The sequence below is a fragment of the Pseudopipra pipra genome, chromosome 13 (genome assembly GCF_036250125.1).
Source record: "Pseudopipra pipra isolate bDixPip1 chromosome 13, bDixPip1.hap1, whole genome shotgun sequence".
Classification (NCBI taxonomy): Eukaryota; Metazoa; Chordata; class Aves; order Passeriformes; family Pipridae; genus Pseudopipra; species Pseudopipra pipra.
Genome location: NC_087561.1, coordinates 2087460 through 2109822, shown reverse-complemented (window position 1 = coordinate 2109822; position 22363 = coordinate 2087460). Strand labels below are relative to the sequence as shown.

General features: G+C 50.2%; 1 protein-coding gene across 5 annotated transcripts in view; it reads right to left on the bottom strand.

The window, feature by feature from the left end:
- GABRA3 (gamma-aminobutyric acid type A receptor subunit alpha3) overlaps positions 1 to 22363 on the bottom strand; it is a 66534-nt gene that overhangs the window by 29779 nt on the left and 14392 nt on the right. The gene's annotated exons all lie outside the window — the stretch shown is intronic.

Genomic DNA, 22363 nt, shown 5'->3' with positions numbered 1-22363 from the left:
TGAGCCTTTATGTCCTTATCAAGCTGTAAACAATCTGTCACAGAGCTCCAGGGACCCCTTCCTGTTCCCTTCAATCTACTGGCAAATCCAATCAAAAATAATGGCATTATCTTATTAAAATTAATAATTAATATTAATACTCAATTATGGCCCAGAGCTGAAGAGGATCTTCCATTTCCAGGCTGCAGATGTATTCCCCAGGCCAGGCCATGCAGTGCCTGGTGCAGGGACAAGCTGGGGCTTCACCACTGGCTTACTGATGTCCCTCAGCACACAGGAAAACAAGCTTCCTGCACCTTTCATGGCAAAAGCCAGACTGAACTTTCCCTGTTAATGTGTGCTCCTAAGGGCAGGATTTGGCTGGGAGCCGGAGGGATTTCTGAAATTAAATCATTGCCACGCAAGCAGGGATTTCAGCAGAGCTGGGAAATCCAGAGATAAGTAAAACACCAGCAGAACAGAGCGAGCTCCAGCCTCAGAGACTCACTTCCTTCATGATCCTGTAGCCCAAGAGCAACTGCACTGCTTGCAGCTCTGCCAGAGCTCACTGGCTCTGTGACTGCGAGACCTTCTCCTCCAGAGCAATCAGGAGCTGCTCACCCAGCCTCCCTTCTCCCTGCCCTTACAGCTACCCACCCAAAGCCTGGGTGAAGAGAAGAAACTGCCTACTTCTGCAGCAACAGAAAGCTGAGAGATCATCTCCTGCCTCTTCTTCGAGACATGGCAAGGAAATCCTTATCTGCTCCTCAATCCACAGACAAGCTCACCCTGCTGCTTGGCTGTTTTGCCCAGTCCTCACCAAAGATTTAATAATTAAGGACTGTACACAGGGTTAGGTGCTTTCATTAGATCTGTTGCAGAATGTTAAATTACACTTTTCCTTTCCTAGCATCATTCTTCCCTGTAATTCAAAGGGTTTTGGATGCACAAGTTAAGCCTTCAAGCCTGCTGGGGTGGCAGGAAGATGCTGCTGGTCCTGTTCATAAACAAAAAAGGACAGACTTGGTTCAGGCAGGAAGCTGGAGAAGGGCATGGACCAGCCCTGGCTGCCCTAAGTAATGGCACAACACTGCCCTAAAGAGGGTTCAGTGTTACTCTTGGTGGGCTGCACAAACCCCTTCCAGCCACCCTGCTGAGCCTCACTGTGCCCCAGGTCCTGCTGGGGACCAGGAAAGCAAAAAAAGACCCTGGAGCCAACATGAAACTAGAAGAGCAAGAAATTTTCAGGTTCAACACTTGTACACGGGCAGAATTTAGAGACACTAGTGCCATGCCACGTTCCCAAGCCATTTGTTTGAGGCTGGTTCCCTGGTCTGGGAGCTTTTCCCATTTATTGGCTCAGCTTATTCCCAACCCTCAGCACAATCACGTTTCTAAAACCATCTGGAGCAAGTGTGTGAGCAGCAACAAGGTGCTGCAGGTCACCCAAAGCTGCCCCTTCTCCCCCAAGGCACAGAACTCGCTCTCTGCCTGCCCGGCCACGCTGCCTTGCTCCTGCCTGGAGAAATCCCCCACAGCTGGGCAGATCTGCAATGCAAATGCAAAACAAACCATCCCTTCCCACAGTGTTACCATGGCACTTCCTACACCTGCCTGCTCTTTAAAAGCTACCCCTCTCCTCCAAGAATCTGTTACCCCAGGCCTGGCTGCTCGTGTACACCACAATGGTCCCTCCCAGCCCAGGGTGGAGGGGCCAGATCTGGACCCCCAGCTCCAACACCAGCAGGGTCTGTTGCTTCCCCGGGTGTGCAGAAGGTGTAAAGCAGTAGCAGCTGCTGCTGAGGTGCTTCAGGGACTCCATCTACTCTTGCCCTCCCCTGTGCCCCCCTCCAATTCCCCATCTTTCAGGCCCTGGCTCAAGGCAGACACACCCCCCCTTCCTGCAATCCCCTCTTTAAGTGCTCATGACTCCCTGGGCCTGTGAGGAGATAGCTGTTATTTACAAAATGACAGAGTGCTATTTTTACTTGCTTCTTGGAAGCACCAGGAGCAGCAGCAGAGCTGGAATACAAATTACGCCGCCTCGCTGCCTCTCCCCTCGCTGGCTGGAGAGCCGAGCGATTCTGGGAGGTGGGGGCACAGGGGGGGCTGAGCAGCCTCTCGTTAAACATCCCGCCGCACTCAGCAAGGGCTGTTTATTCCGGAATCTCGGCCGGAACGTGACCGGCTCCGGAGGTTTGGGGATGCGCTGAGCGCGGTCCCGTTTCCCGGGCGGGGGTTCCCAGAGGCGCTGCCGCAAGCCAGCTGAAATGATGTGCCTGCATCCGAGCGCTGGGGGCTCCCGAACGATGCGTGCCATGGAAACGGGGGCGAAGCCACTGCGGCTTCGTGCAGGGGATTCCTGGCTGATGCGCTGACGTCAGCGAGGATGCACAGCCTCAGCCCGCAGATAACCGGGATGAGCGAGGGGATGGGGACCGCCCCGAGGCAGCGCTCCTGCTCTGCCCCCGGGCTGTGCTGGCATCTAAGGGAGCCTGGAGGTGACAACCCTGCCTGTGGTGGTGTCTCTGTGCAGGATGGCATGGCTGAGAGTAGAAAGGAGGACAGTGCTGTTCAGGCTCTTCTGCCCCCGGGGGTTCAAACCATCAGTCTGCTCCAGGCCAGCTCCAGGAGGTAGATGTTTCTGCACTGGGCTCCCTATGAACTGCTCCAGACTCCAGCTAGCCCAATATCCTCCCACAACCTAAGGAGGACAGTAACAAGCTGATAGTGCCCCTTAACTCCCTCCTAGATAATTCTATTTACCCTCAGCTCAATGAGGTCTCCTTATCCAGTGTCTCCTCAAAAACACAGAATCCTTCAGGAAGGATTCCCACCAGCCTATGGTGAGAGCAGTGTCACCTTGAAGAGAGGTGTTCCTGTGTCCCTCTTTCCCACATCAAGTAACCCACAGTGAGCACACTGGACAGGACAGTGCTTTCCAGCCAACCCAGAATCCCTGGGAAGGGAAATAGTTGGTTTATGCTCCCAAATTCCACCTCATGCCTTCTCCCCGATCCTTGCCATGATAATCATTAAACAGCAGCAGGTAATTTTTGTAGCTGCACACAAAAGATTTCTGTGTGTGTCATTCTTCATTTTCTCAGCCTCTCACTGGAGGAATTTAATTTTCCTTCCACTTTTAGCCTCTGGAACAAAACAGGCTCCTCTGACCTGTGCTACAAGCTCTATGAGCCCACTGGAACGGAGCTGCACCACAACCCCTGGCAGCCTCTGCCTCAGAGGTGGCACACGACAGCCCCCAGCCAGAAACTCCACCCTTGGGGCCCTCCTCGAGAACTTCAGTGTCCTCACACCAGGACTGCTGCCTCTCCCAGTCCCTACCTTGGTTTATCAGATGGCCTTTTAACCTGTGGTGCTGCCTTGTTTTGGGAAGTAGGAACAGAGTGGTTCCCCCTTGCAGGAAGAGATGCATGGAAAGGGAGTGGCACATCTATGGATGATGTGGCACATGGTCCCCTCTCTGTGACTTTGCCCTTGGGACTGCCAGGCCAGTACTGGGAGAGGACAGGGAGGCACAAGCAGAGGGGCAGGTGCCCAAGGGGAGAGGGACCTCTCCCCACAGCCTCAAGCTGCAGGAATGGAGACACGACATCTACATCACCAACCACACACCAGAAACCTCTAATGTAGCCTTCACTCATGCTCTCCTGCTGTGGGGCCAGTCACACTCCCCCACACACATTAGAGTTGCTTTTCTTTCAGTTTTTTTTGCTGGGGAGCTCAGAAATAGCAGCAGAGAAGGAAACATTTCAGTGAACATCACTGCAGTGCTGTTAATGCCTCCTGGGCTTGTCCAGCCCAGCCAGGGGACAAAGCTGACTCCAAGGACACTGACAAAGCTCCTGCCACACAAAGGCCACAAGGCAGCACAACCTACTGCTAATGTCAGGACCACAAACATCCCTGCTGCACCTGGGATGCTCCCACACCTGCTATCCCGGGAACAGAGGCTTTACTTGGGTCAGGAGGGGAAGGCTGGGGAAGAGAGATGGCAAAAAAACCTAAGAATGTACTGGCATGTCCTCCAACCTCTACGGAAGGGAGAGCAGAGCTGGAGTGCAGAGGTGTGGGCGGGTCTCAGCACCACCCCTTCTCTCTCCTCAGCTGTTTCTGACTCGGGGATCTTAGACAGCACATGGAGAAGTCAGAGTCAACCTCTTCAAACACCCAGTCCCAAAGAAAACATACATATTTTCAGACGTGCTCTGGCTGTTGTAGTGCCTCAGCACCCTTGTATATGAAATCACTTGCTCAGAAGCAAAAGCCAAATCTCCTCTCACAGACATTCACCCTGGTCTGACAAGCTCAGCCTGGGCATCTTTCCCAAAAGTGGACAGCAGAGTGTACATGTTCTTCTTACAAGAGGCAGCAAGAACATACACAGGATGTCTTGGTCCTGTCAATGCCAAATGGCAGAGAACAGGGCCAGGAGTGTCACCAGGAGGGCTGGCAGCTGGCCCGGTCCTTCACAGGTTGGACAGAGCTAACAGCAGCATCAGCTTTAATCCCCTGAACCACCTAAAATAGCAAAGCATCTCCAGGAAAACTCACTTGGGCAGAAGCATCAAGACACAGCTGAGACCCCACTGGCCCCGTTCTGTCTATGGGGGGAGGGTGATCCCACAGGTAGTTCAGCCCACCCAGACCTCACTGCCTCTGATGGCATCTGCCTCTCTCTAACGAGCACAGAGATGAGGATGACCACAGTCCTATGGAGGATGAAGGCTGGCCTTGGCCTCATGCTCCCACCTGGGACAATGTGGTTAAAGATGATGGGATGCTCATCCACTGCAAAGTGGGGTCAGCCAAGGACTGAGCACTGGGAAATTTGTACTCTGCAAAATAAACCACATAGTAAGGAAAGAAACAATATATAAATGTCTGAAACAAATGTCTCATCTCAGCAAAAGCAGGGGTGAGTAAGAGCCTGCAGGGGATTGCCAACAAGACCTTTGGGTCGGATCCTTTTCTAGCTCTGCCATGTCACGAACTATTTGTCTAATGTAGTTTTCCTTGGCTATTCGCTTGATTCCAGAGTAACTGGGTCTGTGTAACAGATCTGACCCACTCAGTTACGCTCCCAGTGACTCCTGCAGGGTTGTGACCAAAAAGGCATCACATTTGCAGGGGAAACAAGGCTGTCTGCTGCTCTCCATGGAAGCAGTAAGCCTGTTCCCTCAATCCTGGGGTGCCAAGGCATCTTTTCACCCACTGCTGCTGTTTAAATCCCCTGGAACTGCCAGCATTTGCTGTACAGCCAGTTCCCAAGTTGCTGCTCTGTGAGCCATGGTGATTAATTACTACCTTCTCTCTGGTGTGATGGCACATCAGTGTCTATACAATTGCATGTCTTCCAGCCAGACTAGTGAGAAGTCATCCAATCTGTAAACACAGATATGCATGTGGTGGCATTTCCAGCTGTGCTTCTCTCCTTTCTCCTCTCAACTTGGATATTCCAGCACGGGGAGAGGAAGCAGTTCAAAAATAATTTCAGGGGCTCTCTCAAGAGACAGCCAACAACAAAGCCACTCCCACGTGATGAGAGAGATCAGCGTGGTCTACAATTACATGTTCTTAATTCTTCAGCGCAGATGAAGTGAGATGATGTCTGTGAAATCCTCAGAAAGACAGCCCGCTGTCCTGGCTCCCTTTCTTAGCAGGGCCACAGAGAGCTGAAACAATGGAGAGATTTATTCCCTGTCTCACACAGCATGCTGCAGAGGCAGTGTGCTAATATGACTGCATCCCATGTCCTCTGCAGGAACTGGTGCAGCACCAAGAAGTGACCCAGTCACCACTGGAGTATGGTTGTCTAGGATCTGTGGCACACTGTCATGCACTGATGGATGTCTAATTCCTAGGCTCAAACCCCTTGGGTTCCATAGGGAAGATCAGCTCAGTTCTTGGAAGAGAAATCCCTAAGGAGTCTGCCAACGTGCTGTACCTGTGCTCGTGGCTCTGATCCAGGTCTGAGCTCTCCCTACACCCACACAACACGTTGGTTATGGAGCTTGGATCAAGGCACAACTACTGCTTGAAGCAGAGGAGTCAGACACACCTTGTTCCTCCTTGCTTCCAGCACAGTGCCAAGAGGCACACAGGGCATCTGCTTGTGCCTTTCGGGTGAGAAACTGCATTCCCTCCCTAGCACAGGCTGTTATTCCCTGGCAATAAGAGCCCAGGGTAGCCCAATTTTCTGGTCTGACCTTGCTGCACTGAGCAGGCTGCACTGTCCCTTTGTCTCAACACATGAGGAGTAAGGGGGCTCCAGACGTACCTGGCACAGTAGGTAAATCCACGTGTTGCTGGAGAAGGTGCTATAGGGTTTTCACACACCCCCCATGCTGGTGAAAGGCATTTTCTCACATTTGTCAAGAGCAGGGGGTGCAGGTTAGAGCTCTATCCAGCAGAACAGCTTAGGAGAGATGCTGTTTTACCAGCAGTGGGGCCAACACACCCTGCTTCCTGCACATCAGCTTTTCCTCCCTGTTTTTCTGATGCCTAACACCAGTTGATCCCACCTAGTTACCTCTCTCTACTTTGGGTCTTTTTCCACTCAGCTGCATAATTCCACAAATCTTGCAGGGACTTAAAATCTCTGAGATATCTACCCTTCTGTCAGCCAACAGGCTCTAAAGCTTACAGAAGACAAAAGGCAGAAAGATGGATCTGATAAGCCTTACACCATTAGGTTTTTAGCCAGGGCTCCTATTACAAGACTCAATAGAATGATGCATTTGGCACATGCAGCTTAATTTAGCTCTCCCTCGTTGCCCCGTGCAGGCATCCACATGCACATACTCTTATCACCACATTAAGTGACATAAAATCCACATCCAGAGGTTAGAATCAGGATGTGGTGCAAGTTCTTGATATCAAGTCCAGGCGGAATAGAAGAAAGAGTCAGAAGCAGCAGCTGCTGGAGGGTGTGCAGTCATGAAGGCTTTACACACACCCCTCATTCTCACACATACAGACTACAAACAGAGACTACAAATTAGCTGTGCTATTTTTGCTACAGACAGAACTAAGACAGAATGAACAAAGCTACTGTCGTTACTATTTTAAGGACTCAGGACACCCTCAGATGCCATAAAGACAGAGGAGGAATATGTATGTAGGAGCATGCTTTTAGAGGTTCCACAGTGCTTTGAGACCCTGTGGTAATGGAGGAGAGACACCACATAAACATGTTTGTTATATATTATAAATACAATGAGAAAATGTGTGAATGTAAATTGGCATGCATAATTTAACATTATTCAGTCTTAAAGACTGTCCTTGATGGCTAAGCCAGAGGCAGTCAGGGAAGGGAATCCCTGCTGGTCCCTGTGGACAGGGGAAGGGCATTCAGAGAGCACTGTGTTGCCAGGTGGTACACACAGCTGTGGCCCCAGTAAAACCAAAGCCAGGAGAATTTTCCTGACCACAGGCCTGCAGGATGTCTGCATGGCTGTAAGCACTGGAGACACCAATGGGATTAGGGCAAAACCACCAGACTGGCACCTCAGCATCAGGCAAATCACTCCAGTTCTGTGCCCCTGTGCTGTGGCTGAGGTTGCAAACACAGATGAGATGAGGCACCAGAACAAAGCAGCCACAGGACTCCTGCCTTTGCTCTATCCCATCACGTGTGTATGACTCAGCTGGGAGAGCCAGTCATTAGACCAGGCTTATCCAGAGCCTGCATGGACACAGTGCATCCCTGAAGCTTCTTCCTCAGGGAGATTGCAGACTGGCCCTGGAAGGTTTTCACTTACTTCCTCTCTTAAAAAAAAAAATAAATCACTGAACCTTTCGTTAACTCATTCTCAGCAAGTCTTTCTTCAACAGAAATCACCTCCCAACAGGCCACAGTTTCTTTAAAAGGAGCTGCAAAAACTTCAGATCGGTGCCAGTAACATCCAAAGCATTTATAAAGCAATTACTGAGCTCTGTAATTCATCAGAGCTCAAGGCAGATCCCCAGGAGGAAGATAAGCACAAAGGTGCAATACAAAGCTGCTACTGCCAACCTGAGAATCACTGATATGGAGAAAACAACTGCAAAGAAAAATCATAAAAGCATTCAGGTTGGAAAAGATCATCAAGTCCAACTGTCAGTCCAGCATCACCACCAGTGTTCACCACTAAGCCACGTCCACAAGTGCCACATCCACACATTTTCTGAACACTTTCAGGGTGGTGGTGACTCTACCACTTCCCTGGGCAGCCTGTTCCAAAGCCTGACCACCCTTCCAGTGAAGAAATTTTCCTTAATACCCAGTCTAAACCTCCCCTGGCACAACTTGAGGCCATTTACTGTCAGCCTGTCACTTGTTACCTGGGAGCAGAGCCCGACCCCCACCTGACCACAACCCCCCTGTAGAGAGTGAGAAGGTCCCCCCTGAGCCTCCTTTTCTCCAGGCTGAGTCCCCCCAGCTTCTCCTCATCAGACTTGTGCTCCAGAACCTTCCCCAGCTCCGCTGCCCTTCTCTGGACACACTCCAGCCCCTCAATACCTTTCCTGTCATCAGGGGCCCAAAACTGAACACAGTATCAACCAAATCAAATGAGACACACTGCATTGCATTGCATTAATTTTATGTCATTGCAGAGGGAGAAAGAATAAACAAGGTGTCTCAACCAAGAGCACAAGATTTGCAGGCTGAGCTCTGAGCCCCAGCCCCACCACTGCACCGTGGCACTGAGCATGCAAAGAATGCAGTTCTGCTGTGCCTAAGTTTCCCCATCTGCCTTTTAGCCCCAGCACTGCCTTCCTGTGCCTCTGGCTATATCTTGTTCCAGGTTGCTTTGCAGGCTGAGGATTGCCGGGCCACATGATGGACTGTAGTGTGCAAAAAAGGGAAGGGAAAAAAAAAAAGAAAAAGAAAGTGACTCCTGGGGCTTGCTGTACAGCTCAGAGGAAGGGCCCATTTAATTTTCAAGCCTGTCCCCTGAGGCCAACGCCAGGTACTGAGACGAAGATACAAGAATACAGAATACCATAGCAGGGAGCAACAGAGTAATTTGCACTCTGGTTCCCTTATCCATTAGCTCCTGGCTGGCATTTCCTTCAGTGGAGAACTTAATCAGCTCCTCAGACAGTGTGCCTCTGGTGATGCTTCTGGCATCCTTCACCTCCACAGACACTTTCCCTTCTTCATGCACCCCAACGTGGTCTCTCTGCCTGTGAGGTTGCTGAGCTGTGCCAGAGCCCAGTTCTCCTCCGAGCTGTCTGTCCCCTGTCATGCACGGGTCACTGGCTGCATGGTCAGTGCTCATTTACTCCTCAGCAATGCCAATACAGAGCACAAATAAACTGATCTCATTCACAGTGCCTTGCACCGGGCAATTTAGCATTTCCCCTGATGCTGGAGGGCTGTCGTGTGCCACGACAAGCTCTCCTCCCTGCCTGGGCTCCCCCTCTGCCACCTCTGCCCACGGGGCTGCCACGCACCGGGAAATGCATTGGAAAAGAAAGGAAAGCAAATAAATGTGGAAAAGAAAGAAAAGAAAGAAATGCATGGACTGGCACGTGCAAATAACTCCTCCTGGGTTTGCTGTCCCAGACTTGCATGGATAAACTGAGAGTCTCGAAAGCACAAGATAAATCCCCAAACACATCCCGTGCTCCTCCATCCCATCCCCTCTCACCTGCCTTCCCCAGGCTGCCCAGGGAAGTGCCTGGCTGCCAGCAAACCCTGGGAGCAGGGTTTCCCCACAAGGCAAGAGGAGCTTAGTCGTGCACTCAGGCTGTTGTTTTATCCCCCAGGGAGCAAAATCATTTTAGAGGAAATTCCTTTATGGCTCTAAATCTCCTCTTCCCCAGCCAGCATTATCTGTCCCAGGGACAGGAAGGCTTTTTTATCACTGTCACTCACGAAGATTCAGCAACCAACATGGAATTGTCAGACCTGCCCACTACATGAATTACGATATGCTGCATGATACTCTGATGCTCCCATCAGAGACAAGCAGAGGGCAGATGCCTCCAGATGTATGTAGTTTTTAATTTCCTTTGCTGCGGAAAATGTTTTCTTGTTTTAGTGATGTGTGTTCAAAGCGTTCCAGTTCCCATGGCAACCCCGTGCTTCCACTGGAGATGTCATTTCTCATGCCATCCCTTCAGAATTCAACGTCTCCTAGCAGAAGTTTTGAAGAAATGTCTCTCTTAAATATATATTTATTAGAGACACTGCCTGCAAGTGTGTTTTATTGACACGTTTCTTAGGTGACTCAGCCTACAGAGGAGAAAGCTGTCTCCAGAAATATGCTGCCTGCCAATCTGTCTTTTCTCAGCTTCTGTTTTCAACCAGAAGTCTCCTCTCTTTTTCTGCCACATACATATTAGCCAACACCTGCTCCTTTCTTTTCTTCTCTGATTCCTTTCTGTTCCCATCACTCTTGCCCATGCCCAGCTCCCCAGCAGTGCAAGCACAGCAGGGATGTGCCCAACCAACTCAGCACATGCCAAAAGTATCTGCACCCATCCCCTGCCTGCTGGCACAGGCCCCCTTCTCCTGTAGGCAGAGAGCCTCATTATACATTTGCACGCAGAGAAACCCCCAAAGTATTGCAAAAGAGACATCACTGCAAGAGCCTCTCCATTCCCAGAGGGCAGCATCAGGAGCATCTGCACCATCTCTGCCCCTGGATACTCTCCCTGTGCCATCTGGCTGTAGCCCGTGGGCACCACGAGCCCTCTGGGAAGGGGTGAGCACATCACAGCTCTGATCCTGCTCCCAGCACAGGAGCCTGGGCCTGTGGCTCCCACCCTGGCTGGGGGAAGGATTCACGCCCCAGGTGTTACCTGGTGTCGTTTGGGCACCCTCATTTCAGTGGCTCACAGCATTGTGGTACCTCTCTGGGCTCCAGGAGCTGAGGGATGCTGAGATGGAGCTGTGTCCCTGCCTAACTCCTGCCTTCTCTGCCACACTAAGGCATGCTGCCTGCCCCTGCTTCCACACAGCCCCTGCCTAACCATCACAGCCCAAAAACCTCCGCCCCTGGCTCAGAAATCCCCCGCAGCGAGATGTAACATCCCACCCACGGCAGCTTCCAAAGGTTTTTTAACAGGACCCGCGGGGAGAGTTTCTATTTCAGGCTGCAGGCGTGGAGAGAACAGGGAGGCCCCTGCAGCCTGCAGGGATGCCCAGGCTCCCCCACCCAGCAGGACCCCGGGTACCACAAAGCCCTCGACCCTCCCTGGCACCACGATCAGCATCTCCCAGCTCCCGACAGCTCCCGGGAAGGAGGCGGTACCAGCCCCAGCGAGGGTCCCGGCGGGAAACCACGCTGGAGATCTTTAATAGAGCTGTAACATTACAGCTCCAAATTGCCTTCCTCCAGCAGACAAATCCGAGCAGGTAAATCGGTAGGAGCTGAGCAGATCCGGAGGCTGATGGAGCTAATCCCAGGCATGTTTAAATGCAAAGACCCAGGGAGCCTCACTCACACCCGACATGATCTCTGGAGCTCCCTGCTGTGCTTAATTCTCAGGTGCAGCCTGCTCGGGGGGGGTGTGAAAAGCAGAGGAGAAGGCAGAACACTGGGAGCAAACACCACACGCCACCTTCAAGGTCAGGACAGTGGCCCTCAGCAAAGCCATGCAGCAACCAAACAGCAGCTCCTGTTCATCCCGGCTGGGAAACCACACGGGTAAACATTGCTGGTGTCCCTCAGAGAAGTTTACAAACGTTTCCTTAGCCCAGCCTCGAGCAGGGACACACGGGCTCAGGGGACACTTCTTGCTGACTCCAGACTTCACATTAATTGTACCGCCCCACCAGCCATTAATCAAACGTCTTCCACTTGCATTTTTATTGAAAATCAATTTAATAAAGTAGGTGGGAGTCCACACGCTTCCATAGCATCAGATAAATATTCATGGGCGCTTACACTGCTTTAGCTAAATGAGTTTTTTAAATTTAAACGGTGCAATTTCCTTTTTCCTTAATATATATCTTGGCCTGCCCTTGTTCAGGAATAGAGACAAGGTGGGACTCAGCCCTGTGCTGGCACACCAAGGAACACTCCTTTGCTGTTGAGCCAGCACCTTTGGGCAAGGATAATGTCATCCATAATTGGAAATACCAGTCTGCTGGGGTCAGCATCGCCTGGAGCAAATCCCCAGATGGGATTCAAAAGGACCATTTGGAGTTGAAAATTCATTTTCAACCACTAAGAGCGTGGCCACCATTTTTACCTTGGCAGGTGTGCTGTTTGATATCCGCTGTTCCCTCCCCGTTCAAGCAGCCACTGTGCTCCAACAGCCAAAGCTAACGAAAGCCCTCGGAAAATGCATCCCCTTGGTGCTCATTGAAGGGGGTTAAAAGGCTTCCAAGCTACCAAAATACACAACACACCAGTGAAAGAACAGAAACACACCCACTCAAAATTGGTGAGTCCTCAGAGAAGGGATGAGCACCAAGTTCAGCCTCACTGAGACAACCTCCCTCTGCAGCCCTGGGGAGGGCAGGTTGACCCCTTGCTCCCCGGGGAGACTGAGGAGCAGCCCCAGCTGAGGCTCCTTGCTGCTGTCCTCCTGCCCAAAGGCAGTCATCAGAGTCCAGATGGAAGGAAAAACCTGACACATTGATCAAATTTAGGAGGAAGGCGGGATTCAGACAGTCCCTATCAGTGAGAGATTTTATAGCATCTAACAGCTCTTTGTTCACTGGAGCAGCGAGGAGCTGCGGCTTCCAAAAAGCAGCAATGCAGGGCAATTCACCCAGCGCCAGGATTGCTGTCATGTTCTCCCAGTGATACCCTGCTCTTGAAAGGCAGAGCTTTAGAAATCAAGCGCATCATCGTTTTGCCTTTGTTATTAACGCAAAGCGACTTGTTTTCAGCGTTACAGCCTCGACCTAATTCCCCGTGCACACGCTCTCCCCACAGCAGCTCAGATCTCTGGACGGGCTTTGCTCTCCCCGTGCTTTAATGACATGAAGGTTGTGACTAGCCCTGCAGACAGGCACAGACAGCCCCAGCCCAGGAGCAGGGCCCGAGCAGCCCTCCCTGCCCTGTGCACTCCCTCTCACGAGCTCGCAGGAGTCACATTTCCCGTGTCCCAGCCCCAGGGTGTGGGTGGTGTGAAGACAAATGGAATCCATGAAGTGTCACCATAATAATTTTCTCCTCATCCCCAGCAGCTACTGATGCAGCAGAGGTGGGCAATCCCCACTTTCTGATGTCATGAGACAGTCTAGTCACTCCGTTCCTCCCCAAACACAGCGTCCACTGCGGGGACAGTTCTCCTGCAAGCCCCAAGACTACTGACTCCTCTGATTTCCCCCCTATTAAGACAGCAGCCATTCTCCAGAGAGATCACCCTTGCTGGAGACAAACTGCCTGTCAGCAAACAGCATTAAATACAGGGTATCATATTTGACAGATAATGGCATGCTTTTAGTTTTTTCTCTCTTGGATGCAGGTCACACCACTAATGTCATCTCCAAAAGCTGAAATCCTACATGTGAAAAGGTAAAGCTTAATTGCCTTGAACAGCAACTCTTGTATTGACTCCAACATAAGGCCCATAAATATTAATACAGCTATATTTAGACCCTTTCAATTATACATACAAAATTGAACATCTTTCTGGGAACAAATCAGTCCAGATAGTGTTTGGATTTTTTTTCCTTTTCCCTTTTTAATGCATTCTGCATCAAAATAAAATAATTCCTATAGACCTAAGGCTTTTTTAAAAAAAAAAGAACCAAACCACCACCAACAAAACCAGTGGATGGAGGCAGAGGCTTACAGATATTTCCAGCTGGCTCAACCAACTTGCTCTGGAGATATCCAGTGGCACTTTCATACTCCTAAACCCCTCTGCCTATCGTGGTTCCCCTCTTAGTTGTTAAATTCAGTCCCTTTTCTGGCTGGCAGTAAAGGGGACCCACTAAAGGTGTGTGCACAGAAGGACACACACAGGGGAACCAGCCCAGCCTGGGACCTGGGGGTGCCAGGTCACTGCTGGCAGGGGGATGCTCCAGAGGAGAGGTCCCACCCCAGCATGGCCATGCCCACACAATGCCTGCTGCTGTCAAAGACCTTCTCTTTTGTATAAAAATCACATCCACTTTACTGATTTGCAAATTAATTATACATCACTTTCCTTGCCAAAGTGGACTTAATGGTATTAACATTACATGACAAAGAGAAGCTATCAGAGAGCTTCTCTCATAATGATGGCTAGATTGGTCGAGAAAGAAGAAAGGAGATTTCATGCTTTTGTTCTTTAACCCTTCCTCATAAAAGCAGACAAGACTTTTGTCCTGCCTTTTCTAGGAAAAGGCTCTTTCAAAATCTCAGGTGAGACCAGGTGCATCTCTCCAAAGGGAAGAGCTCTAATCTTTCATGCACAAAAGCCTGTAATTCAATTCCCACATGTGCACAGACCCTTTACAGAAAACACAACTGGTGGAAGGAAGATTTTGCACCTTCCCTTTTTTTTTTTCTTTTTTGCAAGACAGTGGCCTTAACTGGCCAAAATGACATCCACAGTTTTCAAGAGATATGTCTTCAGGTGAGTAAGCAGGACTGCAAGAAATCTGATCTGGCCTGGATGGATACAAACAATTCCCTCAGCAAGAGCCCAGGAGGATGCAGAGAGCCTTGTACAGAGCCTCTGGTGCTGCACACACCAAATGGCTGTGGTTTGGGGGACGTTATTTTGGTCCTCAGATCCTTTCCTGAACAAAGTCATTTGTGTCAGAACCGATCCTTCCAAACCAGGGCCGTCTGAAATGGTTTCTGCGATGCTGAAATAGCATCTCGACTCTTGAGACACAATTTATTATTTTGCTCCAGTCATGAATCATTCCAGCCACTAATGCAGTCTGAGCTTTGTCATCAACAGGATTTTCCAGCAGATTTCAGGGGAAGAAAAAAAAAAGAGTCATATTCTTTTTCTATGCCTGTTGTTCTCAACAGTTTGGTTTGAATTATGTTCTTCCAGAAGGTAAAGTGAACGGGGTGTCCTTTTCTCACAATGCAAATTGCAGATTAAAAGCTCTCTCTAGGCTATACTCTGTGTCTACAATTGCCAGTACTCCAGAAGCACTCTTTTTTTTTTTTAATAAATATTAGCAGTACATCATTCAGAGGCTTTAAAAAAAGCTGCAGGTGAGTACACCAAGAAATCATTACATGAAACTCCTGCCCCATCAGGTAAGAGTTTTGCCATTTACTGCAACAAGATGAGTATTTCTCCCTGACTTTTAATAGTAATTGGTTAAGGGACTGCACAATTTAGCCTCAGAGTCTTGCAGCAGCTCACTCCCCAAAGCCCCATGCATCTTCCAGAGCCTCACGAACACTCCAATATTTTTATTTAATCAAACAATAACCTTTAAACAAATGGAACAGCATTAACAAGCTAACAGGTCTGAATCAGCAGCATTAATCCCCCCTCCACAGGGGGCTCAGATAGATGTGATTGCTTCTTCCAGATGGATCAGGGCTGAAATTCAGCACCAACACGATCAATGACTTTGCCTCATCAGACATAATCAGTGCCTCTGTATTACTACACAAACTGCTGCAAACATTTTATCCTCTAGCTCAAGGAATAAAAGAACTGCTGTTTCCTCAATATTTGACCAGTTGTTTCACCATCAGCTTCCCAGAATAAACCAATTAAAGTTGTTTTCAAACTCTAAAATGCCCAATAAAAAAAAATCTTCTTTCACAATCCATATCAAAGACACATTATAAATCCTTTACGTGGGACTAAACGAATGGAAACTCTAATAAATGAGTAGCTGCCATAGTCCAACAGATCAATAAAGACATCCTCACAAGCAGTTTATAGCCATCTATAACATCATCTACTAATGTTCTTAAAACCATCTAACACATGTTCAACACGCTGAAACATCAGCTCTCCCCTTCCAAAGTCATTATAAACAAACATCAACACGCACCCATCAGCTTCCCCTCGGGCAGGATCAGCTGCCCAACATTTGCACTGGTTCACTGCAGGTGTCTGAGCAAGCACTGAACCTCTGAGGTGTCACTCCAGTGGAAGTTACTGGGGCAAAAATTCCTCCAGATGGCTTCACTTTCCTAGAAGAATTTCTCACCCTTTGGGGAAAAATCTTCTTGCCTACATGTGTGGATACAGGGCTGGTTCAGCAGCTGGGGGGGCTCCTCACTGGGAGCACACTCAGCGAACGAAGGCGCCAGCTGAAAAAAGGCATCCGAGGGAGCACGAGAAACACCTTCCCCTTCACAACCCTGCGGCCTGGGGGCTTGGTTGGGCCTCTCTGGGGAGCCCAGGAGCGGCACAAGGACAGCAGGTGATGGACTTTGGCCACACAACTGGCCCATGGGAGGGTGGCCAGGCAGGGACCCACCGTGGTGCCCCACTCACAGCCCTGTGGTGGCACTGCAGTGCCCCCGAGGGACCCGGTGCTGACCCGAAGCCCAGGGGCTGGTTTCACACCCAAAGCTATCAATCTCTCTACACAGTGCATTCCTGACCCCTCTGGAGTGTTTGTGATATCCCTGAAGCTTTGATACGGGCTTGTTGCCCCAAGCACACTCATCACTTATTGAAGAGAAGACTTTCCCCCTTAGGCACAGCAGCCGAGCCCGCGCTCCTCGCTCGCCTCCTGACGTGTGCCAGCCTTTCCACACAGAGCTTCCTCTGGCTCTGCACCACGGGTTTAACCAGCAACACAACTGGGAGTTCTGCATCAGAGACGAGAGCACCAGGGCTGTGCAAATCCATGGCAAAGCTGCCTTTGGAGAGCTGCCCCCGAGGGGAAGACAACCTTTTTTTAATTTGTTCACAGATAACTTCAGAAGTTTGACGAGACAGAGCAGGGTCCCTGTTGCCCAGAAAGGTAAATAGAAGAAAATGCTGTTCAGGCAATGCCTCAGCTCCAAATTAAAACTCATCAAGGAATCTCAGACAAAGACAAAAATCTGAGATAAGACTATGGATTTTTTTTTTTCTAAGGATCAAATTCCTCCCTGGAGTAATCAATGAAGTCAGATCAGAGAAAAGAGATGAGAAGTTGGGAGAAGTGGAACACTAAGACAGAATAACAGATGAAACACAGTCCTGAAACCCTAGAAATCATAACAAACCACAAAGGACCACTGGGTTTGTCATCTAATGTTTGTCTCACACAAACAGTAGATCTAGGTAATGTTTATGACAGACTGCAGGCAGCTTCATCAGGCACAGGTGAAAAAAAATGAAGATTTCAAGAGCAGCCCGAGGCAGGGACACCTGAGGACCAGCTCTGCTGCAGCAGGGAGTGGGACAGGATTCTGCCACTGCCACTCAGGTGTCCCCACAGCACAGGCAGTGCCCAATGCTTCTGCCCAGAGACCAGGAACAGACAGGCAATTCTAGAATTTATTACTGTGAATATTTCAGCCCCTCTGCTTTAATGCTCACACAGCAGCAAACAAGGAGGAGCTCAGGACACAATGACACATGCACTGAGGTGCAACACACCAGGCATTGCCCCAGAAAGTCTCAACCTAAAGGGAGCCTCTCTGAACTAAAGTCCAAAACTTCTGGCTCATCAGCACTTGAATTGGTGAGATAGAGGTGGCAAGGCAGGGGTACAGATGTTTCTTACTTGCTCAGAAGCCATTCTGCCAAACTACACCATCATTAAAAAAAGCAGGAAGAAACACTGCACCACAGAAAGGAGAGACAAGAACAGCTTCAACGAGGTGCACTTCACTTACAGAAGAATAAAGGGAATATGACAGCAGGATAAATATTAACAGGTGGCTATAGATCAAAACCATCAGCAAGACAGAGCTGACATAGTGAGGCCAGATAAAAGGCACTATAGGCCCATGTCAGGCAACCCTGAGCTGAGTCCTTTTGTGAGCAGCAGACCCTGACTGCACCAGATCCTGCTCGACCCCAAGGCTGTCTGTACTGAGGCCAGTGTGGGCAGGGAGATGCTGACACCAACCACAAAGAGCAGTGCAGTGGAGGAGAGGAAGAGGAGCCTTGTAAGCAATGCTGCGTCCAGGAGGGATAACACAGATCGATCCCAGCCCACCTGCTTAACATGGTACAAATTACTTTTTAATTGCAGTCGGAGAAATTGGCTTATCTAGGAAGTTTACAGCGCATCTTCTAGAAAACTGAGCAGCCTACTCTAGCCTCCTCTTCCTTGGGGCAAAACCTTTTCCTCCTGGCAGTGCATGGAAAAGGCCAGCAGTTTTCTGGAGTGCAGGTTTCCTGATCCCCCAATGCAGAGACTTTGTCCACCACTGCTCCAGATGTCCTCTGGCTTCCTCATCCTTACCCAAGTGTACCTCAGGTGAATCCCCAGCCATCTGAAGCAGGCAGTATCTGGCTGAGCTGGAAGAAAACCCTACCCTGATTTTCAAACAGCTGTGGAAAGGTCCCACACACCTCCCCAAGCTCCCTGTTAACTTTCAATTGCCAAATATTAAAAGGATTCTTGAGACTGTAAGGAAGGAAAAGCCTGGAAATGTCCCTTCCTGTCCCTTCCCAGACGTTCACAGATCTCTGTTTCAGTTGCAGCACAATGGGCCCAAATTTCATCAGTTAGGAAATAAGGTACAGGAGGCACAGCTGCACAGGGAGCATCACTGACCCTCAAACCCTCAACCACCACATCCCCCCTCATGTTCACTGTGCTGGACATCACACTGGCTGTGTAAGGACTGCAGAACTTCCATCACTCCTCACAGCACCAGGACACACAGGGTATTTTAGTTCATCAGCCAGTCTTGGAGGATCACTCGTGGTCTCACCACTTACATCCCACTCCTCAAACACCTCTTCCTTTGGGGTATAGGATGTCTCTCCCTTTGTCAGCCAGTTCTACCTCTTTTTCCTGGCCACATCTGCTCTCTCCTACTCTTGGAAGCTCCAGGTGCACAGCTGCCTGTGTGCCAGCTCTGCAGGAGCCCCAGCAAGAAGAACCTGAGAGCTGTAAATAGATGCTTCCCACTGCAGCCCCTCAGGGCTGGGAGCTGTGTGCCTGCACAGCTCCAGAGCAGGAGCAGAGGCCAGTGCTGTCCACAGAAGCTCTCTCCATGGGACATTTTCTTATCCTACAAGGTTGGCCATGGCAACAGATGTCTGCATCCCCTCAGGGTCCACTTCTGTTCCTCTTCTGACTTAATAACCAATCTGCCCCGTGTTTTCCCAGGGGAAACACAGGTTGTCTGCTGATAGTTCCTTCCTCTCCTCCTCCACTCTGAGTCCTATAACATCATCCCTTTATGCAGCTACCCCTTCCCCAAGCCCAGACTGTCTTTCAGTGGTCATGAGGCCAAAGGAAAGGCTCAGCTCTGCTCCTAAGAGGAATCTAGCCCTGGCTCAGCTGGCAGAGACAGAGAGAAACCTTCTACCAGCCACAGAAGACTTCTCTGGGACACCAGTGATTGTGTCCCCAGTGCTACAGGGTCCTGCTGCAAAAAGAGGGGTCTGACAATCACTTTCTTTCCCCTGACCCCCTCCTCTCCTCTTCTAAGCCAGCCTGGACTATGCTCATAAACCTCCACTTGCCTCAAGACAGCAAGGACTCTGAGCTAGAGAGGATGCCCTGAGCCAGCTCCTGGAGGCAGGAGCAGCAGCAGGGCCCAGGATTACCCTCACCTGGAGCCTGGCTCTGCAGCACCAGGAAGTCCCAAGCAGCCTCAGCACTGGTTTGCTTTAATCTGTGTCTGCAGCATCCTGGTAGGAAGAGGAGCTCTGGCATGGGAGCTATTAGAGTGGGTGGCAGCAGATGGTGAAAACAGAGGGGATAAGAAAATAAATACAAAGAGGCTATCTTGAGGGGAGAAGTCACCACATTAACACTCTGTTGCTTACACAGTGTCTTCTCCCGAAGTCTAAACAAACATTGCTCGGTTCCTGGCGCACGGGAAGCGGCTCTGCCGAGCGTGGGGGACAGGCACTGAGCACACAGCCCCGAGAGGGGCTGCAGCACTCCCAGCCCTGCCTGTCCCAGCCATTTGCAGGGGGATCTGTCTCATACAGAGCAGGGAAACCAGCCAAGGAGGGATGTTGCATGTCCTGCTTTGGCCAGTTCATCTCTCCATCAGCCTGTGTGTGGACACAGCGACACCACAGCTGCCCTGTCCACGGGCACCAAAGCAGGACTTTAGTGCTACTAATGGATGCCATTACCTGACATCTTCAGAAAAGCAAGTGGAAGATATTCCTGAGGGAAATGGGGAGAGCCAGTGCTGGGTCTGTCTGCAGGGACTGCCCAGTGCTGTCTCACGGGAAAGCCAATGTACCTTGTCAGTCACCGAGCAGCAGAGCTGCTAATTTGGAGCAAAGCAATCCCTCTCACAGATCTCACACAGCCTTGGACAGCAGGAGCCCACCTCTTGCTGATTATCTCCCCAGGCTCTTCCATTAGCCCCCAAGTCTGGAGGCTGCAGCAGAACCATTTCTGCTTCTCTGGCCACCAGCAGCAGTGGGGAAGGTCCTTCTGTTCCTGAGAGATCTCCAAAAGTTTGGCCTTGGGGAAAACAGGTCCAGCTAAAAGTGGGGAGAGCCCGGCTCACCAGGCTGCCCTGTATGCAAACACAACTCATTGCCAGCCAACAGCTCCCAAAACCTCTAGCCCTTGTCACAACCTCCCATCTGGGCCCACAGGACTGCTCTGCCAGGGGAAACCAGAGGTGAAAGCAGTCTTTAAACATACAGTGGCTGGTTCAGGCAAAGGCAATTCATTATGTTAAGCACGTTGTTAAAGGATCTAAAGCAACAGAGAAAAGATGTTCCAAGAAAGGTTTTAACTTTCCCAGCAAGGGGCTCCTGGGAGTTCTCTTGTTAATGCTTTGCATGGGTTTGTCTGCAATTGAGCCTACGGTGAACATAAATGCCCCCTCAGTCCCCTTTCAGAACTCATTTCAGTTAAATCAATACAGCCATCGGGGAGACTTGAGGAAGCAAAGCTATTAGTGGGACCACAGTTAATTCTGGGGGAAAGAAACAAGCAACAAAAGCAATAAAACTGATGGATTGCTTATGCAGACACAGTAACTCTTTCCTGCCTGGGTCCTGCAGCGTGGCAGCGCATCAGAGATGAGGATGCTCACTGCAGAAGCCCTTCTTCCCCAGGTTTTGCATGGTCTCTGCTTGGGATCAAAGTACTCCTGGACAGGTGCAGGGCAGAGGGCTGTGGCACAGAGGTGGGCATGGGGCTGGGAAGGGACAACAAAGCTGCTCTGAGCAAGGGAGAGTGCAATTCCAGGCTAGCATTATAACACCAGAGCCCCCATTAGCATGCAAGAGCTCAGGAAAGCTTGTTCCCAACCTCTCTTGGCAGTGGGACCTTCGGAAAACAGGAGAGCACACGGTGGCTCCAGCTTTGGGTGGAAATTGTAGTCCAGTAGCACACCTTTGCAGCCAAACAGGAGAGGTCAGAGCAGGGCAGGGACAACTCCTCAGAGGCCCCAGTGACACACAGCTGTCAGCATCTGAGAGGGGTCAACTCTGCCACAGCAACACACCAATAAACCACCTAGGTCTACATCTCCCTCAGCCCAGCTCACATCTGTCTTCCCCACACATCTCCCCATTTTTTCTGTCTCCTTATATCACGCTAACTGAAGGCATAAGCATTAGGTGGGAAGGTGTCTACTATTATTTTGCTTTCTGAAGCCCCTTAAACAACTGCAGGTGCTTGGAGAGAACCTCAGCAGCAGCAGCAATGATAGCAGCAGTGTTAAATGCAGCTCAGGAGGCAGCAAAGCCCGGGTGACTGCCTGATGTCCAGAGCAGCACACAGGGAAGAGCTTGCCAGGTGACAGCTACAATAAAAAAATAACTGAGCAGGTGTCAAGATAGAGGCTCTGTAGCAAAGCAAACTGACTGGAAAGCAAAACCAACATGAGCTGGAGGTCCTGCAAACTGGTGGTATGGAATCATAGAATCACTCACATTGGAAAAGACCTTTAAGAGAATCAAGTCCAACTGCCAACCCAGCACCACCATGTCCTCAAGTGCCACATCCAGATGTTTTTGAACACTTGCAGGGATGGTGGCTCTACCATTTTCCTGGGCAGCCTGTTCTGGTGCTTTACAACCCTTTATGTGAAGAAATTGCCCTTCCTCTGGACCAGCTCCAGCACCTCAATGCCTTTCTTTAATTCCTGAATGTATCAGCATTTCTGAAATGCTAATGCCTAGAAAATAGTAGCAATAAGTTTATTCATAGCTGCTCCATCTACAGGCCTGTCACTGTAATGTCACAGGTGAACCCAGCACTCAGAGACTGGCACTTCCCATCCCACAAGATAAAACCCAACAAAATAGCACCGACTCAAAAGAGGGAAACCAGCCACAGACTGACTCTGGCACTGAACCAGCCTCTCCTCCTGACAGCACCAGACTTTTCAATAAG